Genomic DNA, 24,258 nt, shown 5'->3' on the forward strand with positions numbered 1-24,258 from the left:
GTAGGGACATGGATGCAGCTGGAAACCATCATTCTTAGCAAACTATCGCAAGAACAGAAAACCAAACACTGCATGTTCTCACTCATAGGTGGGAACTGAACAAGGAGATCACTTGGACTCGGGAAGGGGAACATCACACACCGGGGCCTATCATGGGGAGGGGGGAGGGGGGAGGGGGGAGGGATTGCATTGGGAGTTATACCTGATGTAAATGACGAGTTGATGGGTGCAGCACACCAAAATGGCACAAGTATACATATGTAACAAACCTGCAGGTGATGCACATGTACCCTAGAACTTAAAGTATAATAATAATAATAAAAAAAGAAAGTATCAACTTATTGAAATTGGGCTTTATATCACTTCAATGCCTCAATGATTATTTCAAATCAAATTTCAAATATTATATTGTGGCATCCATGAATAATTCTTCAAAACATGGAATTAGAAAAACTTTTTTTTTCCTTTTCAGAAATGCGTAATCACAGAACCATGATCCTACTGACCACATTTAGGGTAAACTTTTCATTTGAATAAATGAGATATTAGAAGTAATTACATAATTTATTATAACTAATATTATGATGTGTTAAAATTTTCTTAAGGATTTTGAGAAATTGTTAAATTTATGTTCTATATGTGAAATGAAAATTAGAAAGAACATTTAAAATCTTACTCAAATTTCAGATACGTTATTTAAGTCTAGAATAAGATTTATCTAACCAGAATTCTGTGAGGTATCACTAAAGGTTATAAAAAGTAAGATGATACAATAAATCAATTATTGATTTCTACGTTAGGGCACAATTACAGCAATTGAGAAATCCCATTAGCAATTTCATTCATGGTTTTCCAGCCCTTTATATCAGCACTCATTATGACCATATTTACTTTATTGAGTCAGTTCTACATTAGATAGTAGTGACCATTGATAATTAGTGAATGTGAGATTGCAGGGAACTGATGTTACTCCCTCCTTCTGGAATAACTTACCCCAACCTCTTTTTATAAGCTTCTAACTAACTTAATGAACCGAACAGATTAAAATGGTGCAAGAGAAAACCCAAAGGGCATTTTTACACTAAAAGAAGCATTTTCTGTGTTCTAGTTCAGCTGTTCCAATGATATGTGGTGGTGTTATCAATGTGAATTATGTAAGTCAGAGGTAAAATATATGATAAAGTTTCTGTGTTTTTATGATATTTGACTGTTAATTTACTATGAATATGTATTGTATTGTTTAATGAAGTTAGTCCTACAATTATATTTGGGATTTTTACATGGAAATTGTGACACAGAAAATGATCATTTGAGGCCTAGGCTTATAAGTAATTCTTATAAAGTTGATGACACATAATAATAATATTTTTAATCATTCAGCACATTAATGGGACAAAGAAAAAAGAAACAAAAGAAATGCTAGTTATTAATATATTATATTAACTATATACAGTATAAAATATTATCACAAGGTGACATTTATAACCTGACAGAAGATGCTGAGGGTTTTTTTTATGTATTTAGTTTTGGTAATAACAGACAAGCAAGTTTCTTTATCCAGACTGACGTGTTAACCATGATCTAGCATTTGCAAGATGTGTAATTACTTTGACTTTCAAGAAAACGTCTTCTGATCTAAGGAACTTTCCCAAATATCAAAGGTAAAGGTATATTTAAAGATTTTTATTTATATTTGAATACAACATGCCTTGAAAGAAGTCTTTTGGATCCATAATATATTAGCATATATGAGGGTTCTCCAAAGAAATATACCTAGTAGGATATAAATAAATAAATATATATACATACAAACACACACATGCCTATATTTGGGATAAAGCATTGGCTCATATGACTGTGGAGGCTGAGAAGTCCCAGAATCTGCACTTGATAAACTAGAGAAACAATATATTGTTCCAGTCTGTGTCTGAAGACCTTGAGAGTCAGGAGAACTGATGGTATAAGTTCCACTGCAAAAGCTGGGAGACCTAAAATCTAAAAAAAAAAAAAAAAGCCTATGTTTTAGTCTCAGTCTAAAGGTAGGAAGACACCAATGTCTGGGCTCATGGAGTCAGAGAGAAAGAATTTTCTGTTATTCAGCATTTTTGTTTCTTTGTTTGTTTTTGAGATGGAGTTTTGCTCTTGTTGCCCAGGCTGGAGTGCGGTGGTGTGATTTCAGCTCACTGCAACCTCTGCCTCCTGGGTTCAAACGATTCTCCTGCCTCAGCCTCCCAAGTAGCTGGGATTACAGGCAGGTGTCACTAACTTTTTTATTTTATTTTTATTTTTTATTTTTAGTAGAGACAGGGTTTCACCATGTTGATCAGACTGGTCTCGAACTCCTGACCTCAGGTGATCCACCAGCCTCGGCCTCCCAAAGTGCTGGGATTACAGGCATGAGCCACCATGCCTCACCCTTATTTAGAATTTTTGTTCCATTTAGGTTTTCAGCTAATTGGATGAGGCCTACCCATGTTAGGGAGGGCAATCTGTTTGGCTTAGTCTACCAAGTCAAATGTTAATGTTTTTCTGAAACACCCCTGCAGATACACCCAGAATAATGTTTGAACAAACGTTCAGGCACTGTGTGGTCCAGTCAACTTGACACTCAAAATTTAACATGACAAGTTGACCCATTACCAACTTGGCATCTGTATCCAACTCCTTAAACTGTATTTATTCTTCAAATAATGTCAATAAGAAGATCTTAATTCTATCTGACACAAGAGAACTATCCTGCCTATAACTGAAAACACACTAACCCCTTCCACAGAGAAGGAGGTAAAGTCCTTGAATGATGTTTATGCCTTTCCTTAATACCCTGGAAGTTAAGTACTATGATGTAAAGCTAGCGATACTTAGATACAATGCTATAACATCATTAATCTTACACTACAAGGTAAGGGAATAAGAGGGGAAGACAACAAAGATGTTTGTTATATACACACAAAAATATTCATAACAAAATAAGGAGAGAAATATCCTTGACAATGATAGTCTTTATTACTATAACTGATTACGCAATCATAGTTGGCATTTGCAATTGCCTTTTCCACTACCCATATTGTATTTCTTTTGCCTTCAGCAAGCACCTTTGGTGGTTATGGCCTTTTACCTGATGTACCGACTCAAATCTTAATTGTTGAAAGGTGGGGACCAGTAGTAATTTTTCCTGGATAGGGTCCTTGTAATTTTCCATTGATATTAATCACAAGGCATGACAACATTAAGCGGTGCCCTGAGGGATGTCTTGTATTTCCAATATACTTTTTCTTATCTTCTCTGTGGAGTAGTCATCCAATTTCCCACTGGTAGTTAATATCAATCACCCAGCCAGAACTGTAACTTCCTGCTTTGCCTGTTAACTCACAGGCATGAGAAGTGCAAAGCAGCTAAGTGGAAATCATAACTTCTAGTTTAATAGAATCATTATTGCGACTCCTGGTTGAAGCATACCTCCCTTTGGAACTAAGACTTCTAGGCTAGCAGAGAATAAAGTTGTAGAAACAGGAAGCAATACTTTTGTTCGTGGGTTACTACTAACAGTGACTGGTGCTACCTCCATTTCCACTGCTTGATTCTGGGACCATAAATCCCAACTATGGGAGAAATACCTCTCTAGATAGATAGATAGATAGATAGATAGATAGATAGATAGATAGATAGATAGATAGATAGATGGATGTGTGTGTGTGTACACACAGACACATACATTCTTTCACACACACACACACACACACACTGCTCTGGACCCAATATACAAACAGGAGAGACCAGCATTAACTCCAGATATGGTACAATTTTCAAGGGGTGGTCAGCCAGCTACCTGCTGACTGGTTGATGACATTGGACTGATTCTATAATGGAGGGGGCAGCATTTTATTATTACTAGAACAGACGCTTACTCTGGATACACAACTGTCTTCCTTAAACAATGATTCTGACAAAGTTACTATCAATGTACTTACAGAATGCCTTAGTTCAAGTCATGGTCCCAACAGCACTGCTTGTGATCAAGCAGCTCACTGCACAGCAAAGAAACTGTGGTCATATGCTCATGCTCATGGAATATACTAGTCTTATGTTTCTCACCATCTTGAATGAGTCGTCTTGAGAGGATGGTGAAATAGACTTTTAAAAACTTAGCTACAGCATCAGGACTTAGTTACAGTGTCAATTGTCAGGCAGCAATACCTTGCAGGTTTGGGGCAAGATATCAAGATATCTTGATATCCATACACATATCCACACACACACACCCTATATATATATATATAGGGATATATAGATATATAGTTGTATATAGATGTGTGTGTATATATATGCATACATATATACACATGGGTGTGTGTGTGTATATACAGGTGTATATATATATATAGGTGTGTGTGTATATATGGGTGTGTGTGTACATATATACACACAGATACATTCAGACACACCCATATATATATACACAGACCCCTATATATTTCATCTCTCTATATATAGATGGTATATACACACACATCTATATATACACATCTACATCTATATATAGAGTTTATGTATAAATGTGTGTATGCATAATATATATAATACATGTACACACACACATATGTATACATACATATACACATACATGTATATACACCATATGTTAGTTCCTTTGTGGAGGAGATATATAAATATCTTTAATTCATATATATATATAAAAATTAAATTAAAATTCAGAACATATGCAACCTACTTGAAATCTTGCCCCAAACCTGCAAGAAATTGCTGCCTGGCAATTTACACTGTAACTAAGTCTTGACGCTGTAGCTAAGTCTTTAAAAGTCTATTTCACCATCCTCTCAAGCTGGCTTATTCAAGATAGTAAGAAACATAAGACTAGTATATTCCATGAGCATGAGCATATGACCACAGTTTATTTGCTGTGCAGTGAGCTGCTTGATCACAGGTAGTGCTGTTGGGACCATGACTTGAACTAAGGCATTCTGTAAGCACATTGATAGTAACTTTGTCAGAATCATTGTTTAAGGAAGACAAATGTGTATTCAGAGTAAGTGTCTATTCCAATAATAATAAAATGCTGCTCCCCCTGCCCCATTATAGAATCAGTCCAGTGTACTCAACCTGTCAGTCAGTAGCTGGCTGACCACCCCTTGAAAATTATGCCATATCTGGAATTACTGCTGGTCTCTCCTGTTTGTATATTAGGTCCAGAGCAGTGGCTGCAGATAGGTTGTCTTTGTTGAGTAGAAATCCATGATACTGAGCCTGTGCATAACCTCCATTCCTCCTATCATAACCACTTTGTTTATGAGACAATTAGGTGATAACTGGGTGGCTAGGGGAAAAGGTTGACTGGTATCCACGGAGCTGGTCATCCTATTTAATTATTAAAATCCTCCTATGCTAACTCGGTGAAACCCCACCTCTACTAAAAAATACAAAAAACTACAGGCCTGTAATCCCAGCACTTTGGGAGGCTGAGACGGGCGGATCACGAGGTCAGGTGATCGAGACCATCCTGGCTAACACGGTGAAACCCTGTCTCTACTAAAAATACAAAAACTAGCCAGGCGTAGTGGCGGCGCCTATAGTCCCAGCTACTCGGGAGGCTGAGGCAGGAGAATGGCGGGAACCCGGGAGGCGGAGCTTGCAGTGAGCTGAGATCCGGCCACAGCACTCCAGCCTGGGCGACAGAGCGAGACTCCGCCTCAAAAAAAAAAAAAAAAAAAAAAAATCCTCCTATGCTAAAATCACCCTTAGGTGAGCATTTATATTTTGCACAAATATATTTGTGGCTTTTCCCATACAGAGAAAAACCTACCTCTTCAGATTTCCTTGTCATCAATTTTTCTATCAGGTTTCTTCACAGTCCCTGACTATCCGGTCAAACTTCTGACCACATCCCATTAATCAATATATAATTGCACATCTGGCCATTTCTCCTCTCAAACAAATTAAACAATCAAGTACACTGTTTAAAGTTCTGCTCACTGGGGGAGTCCTCCTTCACCACTGTCCTTCAGGAATGTCCCATAAAGGGCCTGTAGTGCTACAGCTGTCCAATTTTGAGTGGTTCCTGAATATGAGGCTGAACTATAAGTAAGGCAGGCCTGAATCTTCTCTTCTTAAGTGTGGGCTGAGAGAGAATGTAGTGTAGCAGGAATGAGAGCCATAGGCATTTGGGCCGTTTCTTCATTTAACTTGTGCTTTCAGAGCTTCCTCTGGGCTGATGAAATATATACTCCTTCTATGCTCCATCTGATACTGGGATGCTGAGTACATTAGCTCTATGGGTTGGTAGGCCATATAACACCCAGTTCATGATGGTAACTTGGTGGCCCATGGTTTAAGTGTTCAGTCTCTATTAAGTCATAGTATAGGGGCAAAAGCTGTTTCAAAAAAGGAGAGTAGTTATCTGCAGAGGACGGTAGGCTGCTTTAAAATTTTAAGGGCTGACTATAATTCATCTCTAGTTATCAGCCAAACCACATCCCTATCTGCCACTTATCCTTCAAGCAGCCCTGGACCTGCTGAATCACGTGTCCCGAGTGGCAGAGTAACCTAGACTCCTAGAACCTTCTCTTTTCGCTAATCAAAACTGGCAACTCTTTGGTTCTCTTGGAACAGCCCAAATGGGGAATATTTTGCTTATTAAAACCAAAGAGGCCCACCAGGCATTGTTATCTCTTTCTTTCATTGTGGGGAGGGCCAAATGCAACAATGTATCCTTCACTTTAGAAGAAATATGTCACCATGCCTTATACCACTGGACCCCTGGAAATATATTACTGAGGTAGGAGGCCCCTGAGGTTTTATCAGATTTACTTTCTACCCTCTAATACATACATGTCCTACTAATATACCTAGAGGAGTTAACACTACATCTTACTCATTAGTTCCAATCAGAATAACATCAACAATGTAATGGAACAGTATGATATCTGGTAGAGGAAAAAGGAGATCAATACCTCTGCAAACTGAGTTATGATATAGGGATGGAGAATCAATATACCTCTGAGATAGAACAGTAAAGGTATATTGATGGCCCTGCTAGATTAAAACATAAACAATTAAAAAATGTTTATTGTGGTGTTAACAGCCATAAAAAATGAAAACCTAATCTTTATCAAAAGGTTGAAAATTATAGTATATTAATAAGATGGTGTACATGTACACCATGGAACACTATGCAGCCATGTAAAAGAATAAAATCGTATCCTTTGCAGCAACATGAATGTAGCTGGAGGCCATTACGGTAAGTGAAATAATGCAGAAATAGAAAACCAAATACCACATGTTCTCACTTATAAGTGGGAACTTAACTTTGAATACACATAGACACAAAGATGGGAACAACCGGGGAATGCTTGACGGGGAAGGTTGGGAGGGTGGCATGGGTTGGAAGGCTGCCAGTCAGGCACTATGCTCACGACAATGGTAATGGGATCATTCATACACCAAGCCTCAGCAATATGCAATTTATCCATATAACAAACCTGTACATGTACCCTCTTAGCCTAAAATAAAATAAAATAAAATAAAATAAATAAGATAGCTATCGATATTTGGTGATGGCAGTCAATAAATTATATAAATACAAACTTGTCAAAAAATGGAGTACAATGCAGCAAGAAAAGTGAATCCACTATAGCTACAAATGTAAGCTTCCTTAATTTCACAATATTTTTGAGGACGAGAAAATCCAAGTTGGAGAGGTATCCAAACACTATAATGCTATCCATAGAAAGCACACCCAAATATTATATGCTTTTAATGAAACATCTCTATGTGTTAAAGCTATAAGAAAAACGCAGCACTTTGGGAGACCAAGACAGAGGATTGCTTGAGCCCAGGAGTTCAAGACCAGCCTAGGCAACATAGTGAGACCCCTCCATCTCTACAAAAAAAAAATCGAAAAAAAAAAAAATGACAAGCATGGGGGAATGCACCTGTAGGCTCAGCTATTTAGCAGACCGGGGGAGGAAGATCACTTGAGCCCAGGAATTGGAGGCTACTATAAGTCATGATTGTGCCACTACACTCCAGTAGGTGCCCTACAGCTAGGTGACAGAGCAAGATCCTGTCTCAAAAAAAAAGGAAGGAACAAAACCCTAAAACATAATAAATAAATTTTCAAGAACGGTTAACCTGAAGAGAAATAGAGAAATAAAGTAATCAATACAAGCACACATAGTTTTTCACAGTTATTGATAATAAGCAATTAATTAAGCTGTGTTGCATGTGAATATCTGTTCTTTTTGTTATTTTCATATCTTATATGTGATGTACGAAAGACCTAACAGTACAATTTTCAGAGACATTTAAATATATAGAGGCAAGCGATTTTAAAATGAGAAATATCTCCAAGGCTAGCCATGTCTATTACCACCCTGAGAGATGCCTCCAAAGGCTGAGTTATATCAAGACCTGTGGTAATATCAGCTGAGTTGGGAGGCTGAGGCAGGAGAATGGTGTGAACCCGGGAGGCGGAGCTTGCAGTGAGCGGAGATCCCACCACTGTACTCCAGCCTGGGCGACAGAGCAAGACTCTGTCTCAAAAAAAAAAAGTAATTTCGATCACTTTTTTGATCCTGAAGTTTACTTCACGATGTAATTCAGCTTGGAAAACTGACCATTCTCAGATGTGATTGTGTACTTTTTTTTTGGTAAGCCTAATAAAGTTACCAGGAGAATGATTGTGCATCTAGGAGAGTGATTTGTTGCCCCTCTGGATACATCAACATAATGAACAACAGACAAGGTCATTTAGGCAGCAGGTGACAAGGTGATCAACATCCACTGGAAGGAGACATCCTGTCATATGGAACTGATATATGGTCATTGCTGGTCAGACTCAGCCTTTCCAAGATGGCTCACTGTCCTGGGAGCCAATTGCCTTTGGTTAGGATTCTGCAACACTCAGTCTAGGTAACAAGAAGGAGATAAAAAGACCTTTACACTATTCTAACTCCCCATTTCATGCTTCCTTACAGAGGCATCAATATTTTTTAGATTGTTTTTTCTAATATTTTCTCCATCATGACATACCCATATTTTCTTCATTAATATTTGTATTTTCATTGCTGTATTTTACTTCCCTTTTCATTTCTTCCTTCATGATCTGTGCTTTCATTTCCTTCATCCTTTATTTCTCTTATTCTTTAATTTCTCTTACTGCTCTCCACATTTCTTTCACTGTCTTCAATCAACTTAGTCTTAATTTGAAGCTATTATCATGTATTCTATTGTATTTTGACTTTTTTGCTATATTAATGCTATTTGAGAATTCCATCGAGTTATATTTCATCGAGTTACATCCATAATATGTTATTCTTTTTAATGCTCCTTTCTTCATTCACCTCATTCTTCATTCACTACACCCTAATTATTATTTACTTATATTTAAATAATTTTTATCTCAGTCACATTTCAGTACTCCTTTCTACTCTTCTGTTATACTGACTTTTGATTAGGAGAATAAGATATCCAACATAAGCCAATATACAGAAAGGTAGCATTTGCTTTTCAAATAATCAGCAAAAATTATTATTATGTTATTGTCTCTATAATTCAGTCATCTCTCTAGAGTACAAGGAGCTGTATACCTGTATAGGATACTTGTGTTTTTTCTTTCTTTCATTATCTCTTTTTCCCCTTTTGTTTCCTTAATTTCTTCCTTCTTTCACTTCTTCCTTTTTACTTCCTCCCCTTTTTTCTTTTATGAGAAATTCTCTCTAATATTATAGGTTCCATAGAGAAAATTACAGATAATTTTTTTAAACAACAAAATGGTCTGTTTAAAGCAAGGGTTTACATACTGACGTACAACATCACATCTAAACTGGAATTTTTATTCACCATACATGTAGTTGTTACTAAATGTATTTTTGACTGCTGACATATTTGAGTAATTTAAATGACTGTTTAATGATATCAATTATATTTTGGCAGTGTTAGAAAAATTGCAATGGTTATAAGATATTAAATTTGTACAAATTTTAAAAGATCAATCGTGAAAAGTAAGTCATGCTGCAAATGTAAATTCATATTTTTATAAGCTTAATTGAAGATATCTTGAGAATGTGCAAATATATATTGAATAACTAGAGTAGATACAGATAGAAAGCCTTGATTAAAGAAAAAATACATGTTTGAACATCTGAAATTTCCAGCCTAACTTTAATATAATAGCTTTACTCAAACTCTCCTGAAGTATATTACTTCAAATTATTTTGTTTTCTTATATTTATTAAACTAAAAAGTCTGAAATTCTATGTATAGCAACTGTATTTATTTTCATTAGTACTGTTTATTAAGAGAAAGTGTCTCAATAGCTTACTTTTTAATATTCTAATTATTTCCTCTCACTGTATTTCATTCTGTAATCTGTTTTAATTTTTTTTTTTCCCAAGATGGAGTCTCCCTCTGTCACCCAGGCTGGAGCGCAGTGGCACAATCTTGGCCCGCTACAACCTCCGCCTCCCGGGTTCAAGCGATTCTCCTCCCTCAGTCTCCCAAGTAGCTGGGACTACAGGCACCAGCCACCACGTCTAGCTAATTTTTGTATTTTTAGTAGAGACAGGGTTTCACCATATTGGCCAGGCTTGTCTTGAACTCCTGACCTTGTGATCCGCCCTCCTTGGCCTCCCAAACTGCTAGGATTATAGGCATGAGCCACCGCTCCCAGCCTATTTTAATTTAATTTGCTAAAGACTTATTAAGCTTTTGTTACATACTAGATATATTTCTGTATAATAGTGACTGTTTGAACCTCCTGTCATGGAACTGCAGTTAAGGCTAGAATACAAATATTAATCAACTAATTATATGTATAATGGAGATATCAAAAAGAAGAACTAAAAAGCATAGAAAAGCTAGGGGATCAAGCGATACAAGATACAATATTCAGGAAGTGACATATAAATGGAGATTCAAATTCATGAGTTCAAATGAACCCTATTTTATTTCTGAAAAACTTCTATTTTTCTAACAACCAGTTCAGTCTCACAGTGTGTAGCCAGCTTCATGATTTTTCCCCCTTTTTATGCTTTTTGTGTTTAATGCTGTTTTACCAACATACGATCAGAACATGTTTTTCTTCTTTTATTTAAATATTACTTCTTTGTCAAGCTTTAGAAAATTTTATAGTATTGGATTGTTTAACCCAAACCAAGGGTATTTATTTAATAGGTATATTTGATAGACCTTAGAGTGGTCCCCGTATTCGAGTCCTGTATAAATCCTTGCCCTCGAATGTAGAAGGAATCTGTGACTTGTTTCTAACAATAGAATATTGTGGAGATTGGTGTCACTCCTGTGCTTAGGTTACAGTATCTACACACAGAGCTGCCTCTTGTACCAGAGACACCCTTCCTTTTTACCTTTGCGGAAGTAAGCTCACCATGATGTAATAGTCTATTTAGAGGGCTGCAGAGAGCACTTCTTGTTTTTGATCATGAAATGGAAATGAAAGTTTAAAAAACTATGCGTTGTTTTAAGTCATTAGCTTTGTGACAAGCTGTTATGAAACACTAGAAGACTAATACAACATGAAAGTGTTTTTATTTACTTTTGTTTCCATAAATAAAAGCACAAACTTTTTTTTCCTTTTTAGATTTTGTAGATTTCTTCTTTTAATTTTTCTATTGTGTAAGTTTAGGGTATGTGCATCTTGTATTTTTTTTCTCTGCAATGCTCTATATTTTTTCTCAGTAACTATTCTTAATTTTTTGATAATTACATATTACAAACGCTTTCAGTGAGGTGGCAATAATCTTAATTACATACTATACTTGAATTTCCTCATTCATTTTAAATAATTTCCGTGCTTACAGAACTTTCATTCTCATCACTGACACTTTTATTCTCAAACTACATTGTTAATTTTTTTTCATTTTGACACATCCTTGAATTACAAGTTTAAGTAATTTTCCAGGAGTTTGCATGATTAGACAAAGGAAAAAATTTAGGACAAAAGGAAAGAATAAATATGGACACTCACACAAAGGAGAAAACAAAAAGGAAATGGTAGTGGTACAGACAGGAAGCAGAAAAATACTGGGTAGAAAAGGGTGGTACTCAGGAAAAACCCCATCATCAAGCTTGGAAACCTGTGGCGCTAAATGGGAACAGACATTACTGTTTTCATGCTCAAATATTGCCTTTTCCAAGACCATTCCAGCCTGCCACGTCCTTATCCTCTGCCTATATAAACCCCAAGCTCCGCAAACAGAGGAGTAGAGGAGCAGCGGCAGAACGCAGAGCAGCACATCACAGGAGAGAAGAGGAGGAGCATCTGAACGTCAGGAGGAATTCGGCTGGGGACAGTTGGAGAGGAGATCAGCTGTGGGATGACTGAATTCCAGGGAAGATCACATTCCCACTCCATCCTCTCTCCAGCTCTCCATCCTCTCTCCAGCTCTCCATCCTCTCTCCAGCTCTCCATCCATCCCACTGAGAGCCACCTCCACCACTCAATAAAATCCCCACATTCACCATCTTTCAAGTCCAAGTGATCTGATTCTTCCTGGATGCCAGGCAAGGACTCTGGTACCAAGAGGGCAGGGTGTTAAGGCTGTCACCCTGACTCTCCACTGAGCTGGTTTAATACCTAGCCATCCTCGGACAGCAACTGCTAAAAGGGCATTAACTGTAACACACCCCTAGATGCTATAGTGGGGCCAGAGCCCAGAGGCTAGGGAACTGCCCATCTGCAAGCTCCCTCTTCTGTAAGGGGTTTGAGTAAATGACAGCCAAGCAAAGGAGCCACACCTTTGTCACAAGTCCCGCAAGGTCGTCAGGGAACACTCCTGTTTCATTAGGAACCAGAAACAATTACTGGGTGCTCAAAATATGGCAAATATGGCATCCATATATATTTTAACCTTCATTTCTCTAATCTATTAATTTTATTTTAAATCTTCACTTAAATTTTCTAAATTACTTTTAGCTAATTGGGACTTTTTAAATCTAACATCTTAATTTGAATATAAAACTACTTTAATTTTTCTGTTTGATTATGAAGACACTTTAGTTTATAAACTGAGTAAAACTTGGCTTTTGCCAATAGTTTTATCATAAACCATCATGTTTTTCATCGCTTCCGAGAGTTGTAAACTTGATCTTGAATTTCTTTTGATGCACATGTTGTCTAGGTATATGTCTTATGGCTTTAAAATAAAAAGGAATTGTGTTAACTTTTAATATTCATTTTATGATATTCAGTTTATGATATGATAGCCTTTGTTGCTATATATATACACACACACATATATATATATACACTTAGTATTTAAATAACTTACTTATTTAATTCCTTTAATCCGTTCTAATTTTTTCAAAATCTGGCAATGTGTATGTGTTATGTGTATTGTAGAGGCCAAAGGAAGAAATTTGAAGAAATTTGCCTTTGGCTATGGAATCATTACATACAATGGTCTATGGCGGAGGTTTTTTCAAAAGAATGTGAACATGTTTTATTTTTCCTCCTTTACCCGCTTTACAATTAGAAAGATTCAGATCCCTTGAGTGTAAAATTACTTTTTAAAAACTATACTGAACTTATAAAATTGCTTTATATTTTCAAAGCTGCATCGTAGTTTCATCTCATAAATGATCTCATTTTTCAACATTAATTTTTGCAAGGCATAGCTCAATATAATCATAATGGCTTAGATCAGGTCATGAAATCATCAAATTCCTCTTGTCCCTTGTGCTTGTGACCAAAAAAGGTATGAAGAAAACAGACAATATACATACAGATGCATACACTACACTATGGAAGGAATGTAATCCAGACTATTCCATTTTTTAGTACTAAGCTAACTCAGTATTTGCGACCGACTCATTATAACAAAATAGACTTACTTTTCAGATTACTCTGCCTATGGAGTAATTTGAAGTGATAGTAAATTATTTTGACATGTGATTTTCACAGTAGCACCAATAATGGTTACATATCGGTAACCATTGGTTACCTATATATGTAATTTGGTTACATATATTTCGGTTATTAAAACTATGATTAGAGTCTGAGGGGTTGAACCAGAAGACAGTTAGATTTCCCACTACAATCACAGAAATGTGGAGTCGAACAAAAAAGACTTTTAAATAGTGAAGAAACAGAACATCTGTGTGGGTCTGGAGAAACACAGGAGCAAAATCAATCAAATTACCAATGTAGGCCAGTAGACTAGCGTCCCTTGAATAACGGGGTTTATCTGCAAGGCACATTCCCAGATAGTAATTGACAGTTGTTCAAGGTGCATTCCCAGATTAAAGTAAAATTTGGCAATCGGTATTCTATAACCAGAGAATGTGAAGGCTGAGCTGACACACTTGCTACCTTGCATTTACACTGCTTCTCTAGCTAAGCTACAATCTTCCATTTTTTTATTTAAAAAATAAGGTCAAGGGACTGCTATTGTACATTATCTTTTATCCAGTATTTTTGTTTGTTCGTTTGTTTTTTGAGACAGAGTCTGGCACTGTTGCCGAGGCTGGAGTGCAGTGGTGCGATCTCTGCTCACTGCAACCTCCGCCTCTCAGTGCAAGCTATTCTCCTGCCTCAGCCTCCCAGCTACCTGGGATTACAGATACTCACTACCATGTCCAGCTAATTTTTTTGTATTTTTAGTAGAGATGGGGTTTCACTATCTTGGCCAGGCTAGTCTTGAACTCCTGACCTTGAGATCCACCCGCCTCGGCCTCCCAAAGTGCTGGGATTACAGACGTGAGCCACAGCGCCCGGCCTGTCCAATATTAAGGAAGCAAGTTGCACAGACTTCAAATGCATAGACAACTAAGAGCAAGACCTTATTTCTTATAATAGAAAAGCTACAAAATAATAGATGATTAACATATAAACATCACATATTTAACCTTTGTACATATTTCAATAAAAATAAACCATAGTTCATTTCAAGAAACTTAGTTTACTAAACAATGATTGAAAAGCAGTTTGCCTTTTATTTGAATTGAAGGTACATTTAATTATCTTATTCTCTGAAATTCAGAAATAGATACTGTTGATTCAAAGATAGTGACCTCACAGTAAAAGTGCTACCACCCAGGAGGAGATGACAGAATGAGCTGATTGATTCGGTCATCTGGTGATCGTGATTGTGACTAAGTTGTAAATCACTTTCTCTGTTTTCTACTTTCCTTAAATGAAGAATTTGAATTGACTAATTAAAGGCATGCCATTTTTGAAAGATTGAAGCAAAAACAGTTGAGTATTCCTAAGACATGATACAGAACTTTTCACGAACGATGGTATGGGAGAAAATATTGGACAAAAATATACAAATTGTCTTTAACTAAGAATCTCTATTGGGATAAAATTCCTGTTTACCTTTTTAGATTCCCTCAGTTTCCATGTTTCTTATCTCTCTTTGCACAATTCCCTTTGCTCAAGACTTCTCCACTTTCAGGCTTAGATGAAATAGCATTAAAGATGATACAAGATGGCCACACATATATGACTGGCACGGCTCAGCCCTGCTCCTCCTGTTTTTCCCTCCAGCTGGCTGGCTCAGGAGTACCCTCACAGTGATGGCAGGAGAGCAAATCTGAAAGTTCAAACACTCAAATGTGTTTTCAGATTTCTGCTTGCATCACATGGGCTAACAACTGGTCAAAGCAAATCACATAGTCAAACCAAAAATCAAAGACCTGGAAGGTAGACCCCATTTTTTCTAGTAAGATGAACTGCCTAGTAACATAGAAAAAGGCGGTAAAACCATGAAAGATGAAAAATATAGGGCTGCAATGTTATCTACCTCGTTTATTTTGATACTCTAGACCTAAGGGGAGTAATGGCTTAACACCGGTACTAGTCTCTGGGTGTCGTGCCATCTGTTGTTGGTTTCCTTAATGGTGACATACTTATATTTGTTCAACTAAATGCATTTGAGTATAATGTTTTCAAGACAATGGATTGATATACAGTATACATAGCTTCTGTAAACAACCTGTGTATCAATCTTGTTGACTTAGCCTTTAGCAATAGTTGTTATCTACCCAACCTTCATTAAAGCTACACATAGTTAATAATCCAGGGTCTCTTTCGTGTAGCTTCGTCTCCATTGTTTTAAGTTCTCTAATTTTAGGAAGTCCATGGTTTTATATTAAGCTGATATGGTTATGCTTAAAACAAGCATGGGACCTGGAGAATGACACACAAGATATCCAACCAATGTAGTTTCTTATGTCATTTCTCTTGTTTGAACAGATGTACCATTCATTCTTCTACTGCTCTAGAGACAGGTTCACAGGCAGATAGTAACTAGGAGACATCTACTTTGAAAACTAATAAAAATATTTGACTATCTAAAAAATATACACTACCCGAATCAGTGCAGTGTAGGGCCAATAATTTTTTTTAAAAATGTTAGGGAGAAAATTCTTGGTTGTTTCTTACATTTATACATTATCTTACAAATGAGGACACATTTGTACCTTTTTCCAAATTACGTTTTTAAAAATGTTTGTATAACAGCCTTGGAAGATACAGAGAGTATCCACTTCTGAAGGGCAAAAAATAAACATTCTAACTGCACAGTTAAAAATAATGGGCATATATATACTCGGGATTTTTTTGCAGTAAGGAAGCCTACCGCTTACACAGGTTGTTAACTATCCCTCTTCACATTACCCTTTGAAAACTGGGTCTCAGGAACTGGTGCAGAAATGCCAATACTCTAGCTATGGTGATTGTTGATAATAATAAACTCTTCTTTGTATCCGATTCAGGAGTCTTGTATCTTCTACTGTAATTCATACAATTTTGAAAAGATACCTACTTAGATTTCTGGTAGCGTAAAAACTTTCTAATCTTTCACAGTCCTTAAAAATAGCTATACATTTTCTACTTGAAATCCTTAAATAATCAGCCACTTACTTTGAGCACAAACCATGATCAAGGCAATATTATGCACACTGTAATTTATTAGAACTTGCTCTCCACAAATTTTAAAATGTCATGTAAAACATAGATATATTGAAAAGTTTTGTTAAACACATATTCTATGCAAATGTAGAAATTGAAATTTTATGAGGTTATAGGTTATGTTTAAAGTCACTCAGTACCTCAGCTTTTTCATCTGTAAAATGACATTAATAGTAATAACTATTTTGTAGGGTGTTAATTTGTATAAATTTTGAAAGTACATAGGGTTTGATATATACAGTACTGAGTGAAGGTTTTCAATGAGTATACATCTTATAATTGTTAAGCATATGGACACAGGCAGGAGTCAAATTGCCAAGTAGTCCATCTTTAAAGCATATACTAAATTTCTTCTTTAAAAATGATATTTATTTACATATTATATCTGTTATTAACATCCTTGACATTTTTTATAGAGCTATGCACATATTACATTATGTTTAAATAGCTGTATACAGTTGAGTAGTGATAAGATTAAGATACCTTTATCCTGAACTATCTAACTCTTATTTACAGACAGACAAAGTGCTGTATTGAAGGTTACAGAAGAATATAGAAGCTCTGAATAGCACAGAAGTTTTCATAAGCCAGGGGTTATATTGACCAACAGAGACTCCACAAAACCATTTACTCGTGAGAGGAAAATGTCATGGATTGGATTAGAAGTGGAAAGACTAATGCATTTTTTGTCCATAAGGATTAGAAGAAAAATGGTTCTCTCAGCTCTGCAAGTGAGTACAACAAGCATCCAAAAGCATTATTTGTGTGAAGCAGTTTGTAGAATTTGCTCCATTTGTCACTGGAACTAGTGTTTGAAGCTCAGCAAAATTTGAGTTATAGTTAAGCCCCAGGGTCAGTGGCCACATGTTCAGAGCAATACCTTAGGTTTAAAGCCGAAAAACACTCAGCTGTATTGTCTCTCCCAAATTATCAATCATTAACTTGTGGTGTCTTAAAAATGGGGTAGTAGATTACTTGACCAGAAAATAATGATAAAAGGAAATTACATATAATGTGTGTGTGTTTATGTATTACACATATAATACATAATGTTAATTCTCCCCCATGATAACTATTAAACATGTTTAGTTAATACTTAAATAACCATCTCTGACGGCTTTTTAAATTTATCTATATTTATTTGTTAACTTTGAAGTTGAGACTTGCTGCATGCAAAGGCTGTTCCTTTTCAGGTAAATAGTGTCTCAGTAGCTGTTTGATTTACCTTATAAAGGAAAACAAAATGACACATCCTCCAACCCATAGACTTTATCAGGTCTTTGAAGTGCAACAATAACTAGAAAAGGATAATTTTCATAGTATGGTGATATGGTTTGGCTGTGTCCCCACCCAAATCTCATCTTTAATTGTAGTTTGTATTATCCCCATGTGTCATGGGAAGGACCAGGTGAAAATAATTAAATCATTGTAGCAGTTTCCCCCATCCTATTCTCATAATAGCGAGTTAGTTCTCACAAGATCTGATGGTTTTATAAGGGGCTTCCCGCTTCACTGGGTACTCATTCTTCTCTCTCCTGCCACTTTGTGAAGAAGGACATGTTTGCTTCCCCATCCACCATGAGTCTAAGTTTTCTGAGGCTTCCCTAACCATGTGGAAGTGTGAGTCAATTAAACCTCTTTCCTTTATAAATTGCCCAGTCTCAAATATGTCTTTATTAACACCAACAGAATGGCCTAATACAGTAAACTGGTACCAAGAATGGGGTGCTACTATAAAGATACCCAAAAATGTGGAAGTAAATTTGGAACTGGGTAATAGGCAGAGGCTGGAAAAGTTTGGAGGTCCCAGAAAAATACAGGAAAATGTGGGGATGTACGGAAATTCTCAGAGACTTGGAGGGCTCAGAAGACAGGAAGATGCGGGAAACTTTGGAATTTCCTAAAGACTTGTTGAATGACTTTGACCAAAACGTGATAGTGATATGGACGATGAAGTCCAGGCTGAGGTGGTCTCAGATGGAGATGGGGAACTTGTTGGGAACTGGAGTAAAAGTCACTCTTGCTATGCAAAGGGACTGGTGGCATTTTGCCCCTTCCCCGGAGATCTGTGGAACTTTGAACTTGAGAGAGATTATTTAGGCTTTCCGGTGGAATAAGTTTCTAAGCAGCAAAGTATTCAAGAGAAAGCAGAGCATAAGAGTTTGAAAAATTCGCAGCCTGACAATGTGATAGAAAAGAAAAACCCACTTTTCTGGAGAGAAATTCAAGCCTGCTGCAGAAATCCGCATAAGTAACTAGGAGCCAAATGTTAATCACCAAGACAATGGGGAAAATGTTTTCAGGGTGTGTAAGAAAACTTTACGGCAGCCCCTCCATCACAAGCCCAGAGACCTAGAGAGAAAAATGGTTTTTGGGGCAAGGCCCAGGGCCCCCCTTCTCTATGCAGCCTCAAGATATGGTGCCCTGCATCCCTACGGCTTTAGCTCCAGCCATGACTAAAAGGGGCCAAGGTACACCTCAGGCTGTTGCACAGAGGGTGCAACCCCAAGCCTTAGCAGCTTCCACATGTTATTGATCCTGTAGGTGTGCAGAACACAAGAATTGAGATTTGTGAACCTGGAAGAAATCACATCCACAAGCCAGAGCTAACCCTTTCTCTGCTGACCCCAAAGTTTTAAACAGAGCTTCTCTTCCTTAACCAATTGCAAATCAGAAAATCTTCGAATTTGCCTAAGACCTGTAAGCTTCTCCTTCAATAGATCACACCTTTTTTGTTAGGCCAAACCAATGTATAAACTCCATGTATTGATTTAGACTATAACTTCTGCACTCCTGAAAATTTCCCCTGGCTTTGAAGACCCTTGCTTGTAAGCCGCCAGGAGTCTGGGTCTTAAACATGAGCTGCCTGATTCTCCTTGCTTGGTGCCCTGCAATAAATGCCTGACTGTGGTGGTGCAATTTGGATGTCAGCATTTTGTTTTGCTGCACCAAGGAAGCCGACCTATGCTTGGTTCATTCACTAACATAAGGAAGTGAATTCTGCTAAAACATACTGAGCTTAGAACTGAATGCTGAGACTCTCTGATGAGATCAGAGCTCGCCTGTCACTTTTATTTTAGCTTGGTTGAGACTATAAGCAGAGAATCTTGTTCAGAATCCTCACTTAAGCAAACTGTGAGATAATAAATTTTCATTTTTTTAAGCCACTGTAATAGTTCCTTATACAACAATAAAAAAATAATTCATTTGCTTTCATGGAACTTACAATGTATTAAGTGAGACACATTATGAATATCTGTGCAAAAAGTTAATTATATAATTTCAGAAACATAAGTGCTTTGGAGTACATTAATATAGGTGACATGTAAGAGAAGGTGAATAGTGTCTCAATGATAGAAGTGTGGATACCAGAACACCATTAAACCCACCCAATTTTTTTCATACGCAGTTCTGTTGGATGAACATAGAAATTGACCCTTCTGGGCTTTAAGCTTGAAACTTACATTTGTTTTATCTGAGTTCCTTCCCCAGGAAAGGATTCCCCAGGCCTCTAAAAAAGTATTTAAAAACCTGAAACTAGCCAGATTATTGCATTCAGATGATGAGATGCCAGGCCCCTCATTCATCATGATTGTTCCTTATCCTCCCCGAGTTCCCCACACAGTCACATTTCTTCCTTACTATATAAACCCCTAATTGTATTCAGTCAGGAAGATGGGTTTGAGACTGATCTCTCATCTCCTCAGCTGCAGCACCCGATTAAAGGCTCCTTTTTTGGCAATGTTCATCCTCTCAGTCATTGGTTTTCTGTGCAGTGAGCAGCAGGATCTAGACTGAATTCCTGGTACTTTGGTAACAACTGCAAGAAGCCTCAAGTTGCTGAAATTCAAGGGAAGTCAACACATTATAAAAAGAGCCAGAAAGGTACATGGCAAAACCAAGAGCGTACATGGCTAGAGGGATCATAAGGGAGTCTGCTAGGGGAGAGTCTGGACAGGAAGGAAAGGGTCAGATAACGAAAGATCATGGCAGTCATTCATTTCTCCATTTTGAAACTCTCAACTACTTAAATAATCTATTTGTTATAATTTTAAAGGCATTGACCATTTTTGAGAGATAATTTCTGTAGATTGTTCAGTGTTTTCAAACTCTGCTAATATACTTATTTTTCTAACTAATCTTCAGTTAATTTTGATGATGTATTTTATTTGTACACAGTGGACTATTTAATTGTTGTACCCAACTTTACAAATAATTGTACGCTGAGCTCCAATTATCTGTATATACATTGGGAATCAAAGCCAGTGAGTGACATTTTGTTTTCTGAGTGATCTTTGGAATTAATGATACTGTGTTTCTGATTTTCTATGTATTAGCGTTATGCTTGGGTCATCAGAGATTTATTCTTATTTTACTTTGCGGTCATCTTGTATTTAACAACTCTATGCAGCCAATCCCTAATTGAATCAATTGCTGCCATTTCATCATAATAAAATAATCATCAGTAACAGGGTGTGCTGGAGCTACTGGCGTGCATTGGCTTACAAGAGACCTCCATAGACATTCTTTCCCAACTCCCTTATCAGTGGTGCCATGTGACGAGTTTGAAATTGTCAACAGTGGAAATAGCTGTATTACAAAATCAGCAAACATTACAATAATAGGTTTTGTTTCCTCAGAAAGACAGTTAAATTTTACTAGCATACCAGTGATGAGATACAACCTTTCCATATGTCAATTTTTAATAACAATTTCAACATGAGACTTTCTTTAAATCTTACTGGCTTGTCTTGACTTTCTGTGACTCATAAAAGCAAGTTTTGAAAAAAAAAACTTTGTTTTGATTGCAATTTATTCCTATATAGTTATTTACATGTATATTTTTAGTAATTACAATTAATGTAATAAAATTTAATTTATATGTATAAGAAGTTAATTAAACAATAGCTTATTCTGGATGCTGAAATTAATATAGATTAATCACATTCAATTACATTCACTAATTAGAATTTCTTTTCATACCAACATCCTCCTATTCCTAAAATAAATTATAATTTAGGGACACAGTATAGCTTTCTGCTGGTAGGTAATTTTTGGTGGCAAAATAAAAAGTTGTCACTGCCATAACATTTTCTCATCCTATTAACTGCAAAGAAATATAATGTCCAGCTCCATATCTAAGCACAATGGAAAAATGGAGAACAATTACTTCTTTCCCCACAGTATTTAATTTTGTCAGAGGAGAAAATTAAAAAGCAAAACAAAAAAATATATTTTAATTACTTTCATAACAAAAATAGGATTATATTTATATCTTAGTGAAAAACAATATGTTATTAAATAAAAAGTAATGTAACAATTATTTCTGCATCTTAAAACACTTTATGTATGGAGCGTAGGAATAAAGAACCAAAATTATAAGGCTGTGATATGTATAATATGAATTTATTTAATTGCAATTTTTTATAATAGTTTATTTTCCTCTCCAAATAATCATGACTTGCATTCATTTATATATTTTCACTCCAAATATCCAACTTTTTCTAGAAATTTCTGGAAATTTACTTGTGGCAATTTCTTCCTAGGAAAACAATAAGAAGAATCAGATTGTAACTTTTATTCTGTAGCCGACTCAATCATCTGGGGTTTCATTTTCTTCCCTGGCTACACCAACTTCTATTATTTCTGATAGGAATGAAACTATTCAATGCCTTTGGAATGAGAAGTGCAAGCAATTGGGTGGCATTTAATGTACAAGACCAATTCATAAGCCATTTTACACAGATTCCATTCCTTTTTTTTCAGATTCTTAAAATATACTTGGTTATTTACCCTACAAAAGAGGGATAAAACATTTTGTCAGATTTTTGATGACCATTACAATTCTCACACTAATACTACTGATTCTATAAGCTTCAAATAAGCATTACTTATTAGTTTAAAGTATATGAATGTTCTTCATAGTGTTTATCAGGTCAAATTAAATATTCTATACAATACTTTTTGTTTTTTCTTAAACATTTAGTCATTTTACTTCTCAGATTAGGATTATTTTGAGGGCAATTCAAGATATAAATTGTCCTTTCTGTTTTATCCTAAGGGGATAAAAAAGAAGCAAATCAAAATGATAGTTATTTCTTAGAACTATTTAATGTGACACTTCCTATTTTGTTTTTACTCTGTATTTAGAGTAATGAGGCGAAATAAACAATAATTTCAAAATTGGATAACTAGAAAATTTAAGTATATTCTCACCAGGTATTTGTTGACACATATTCAACAATAAAAGTGTAAACTAAAACTGGAACACCTGAACATATAAGACATATTATTATTGATGAATTTGAAAGCAATATATATTTTTTCAAGCACACCTGTGGCTTGATATTCAATATTAATTGCCAATAAGTGTGTGTAACCTCAGTCTTAATTATTGTTAGGTAATAATACAATTTAATGTTAATGAGAGGGTATAATTGAAAATGAAAGGGAGTGCTACAACAAAAAATAAGTATACATTTGTCATATTAAGTCACTAAATGACAATGTGGTTTTTAAATTTTTTTAATTTTATTTTTATTTTTATTTTTTTAGAGACAGGGTCTCACTATGTTGCCCAGGATAGTCTCTAACTCCTGACCTCAAGCAGCCTTCCTGCCTGATTCTCCCGAAGTGCTGGGACTACAGGCATGAGCCACCATGACCAGCTGACAGAGTAGTTTTAATATCATATCTTGGTTCCTAGCTCATTTGGAATTTTATTCCTAACCCCACTTTTGTCAAAATTTTTTTCTTATGCTTTTTAAATTATGATTTTTATATAGTTGAGATCATTTAAGAATTTTTTTATCATGAATGTTATATTATAGAGTATTACATATATTTTAGGTAAAGTGAATAATTTATACTAAAACACACACAGATAGGTATATCATCTGTATAATGTTATGAAATTCTTCTTTAAACTTTATATGGGCAAATAATAGGATTCCATATACTTAGAAAAATACTTGTCATATGCTTAGTATAGTTATTGAATGAATAAATACAAACTCCTCTGTTTAAACTTTCTATTACATCTATTGGTCAATTTTCCATTCTGTTTTAGTGCTACATGTCTTATAAAAGTTCTCTATGGAGGCCTGGTGCGGTGGCTCACGCCTGTAATTCCAGCACTTTGGGAGGCTGAGGCGGGCAGATCACGAGGTCAGATGGAGACCATCCTGGCTAACACAGTGAAACCAGGTCTCTACTAAAAATATAAAAATTAGCCTGGCGTGGTGGCGGCGCCTGTGGTCCCAGCTACTTCGGAGGCTGAGGCCAGAGAATGGCCTGAACCCGGGACGCGGAGC

The 24,258-nt window shown here is 36.1% G+C and overlaps 1 long non-coding RNA gene across 1 annotated transcript; it reads left to right on the forward strand.

The window, feature by feature from the left end:
• The first annotated feature begins 1,009 nt into the window (after nt 1-1,009).
• On the forward strand, nt 1,010-18,592 carry LOC126951013 (uncharacterized). Its single transcript, XR_007724335.1, has 4 exons — nt 1,010-1,154; nt 1,540-1,661; nt 15,521-15,676; nt 17,462-18,592. It is a non-coding gene; the product is annotated as an uncharacterized LOC126951013 (long non-coding RNA).
• The last annotated feature ends 5,666 nt before the right edge of the window (nt 18,593-24,258 follow it).

Source organism: Macaca thibetana, chromosome 3, assembly GCF_024542745.1.
Source record: "Macaca thibetana thibetana isolate TM-01 chromosome 3, ASM2454274v1, whole genome shotgun sequence".
Classification (NCBI taxonomy): domain Eukaryota; kingdom Metazoa; phylum Chordata; class Mammalia; order Primates; family Cercopithecidae; genus Macaca; species Macaca thibetana.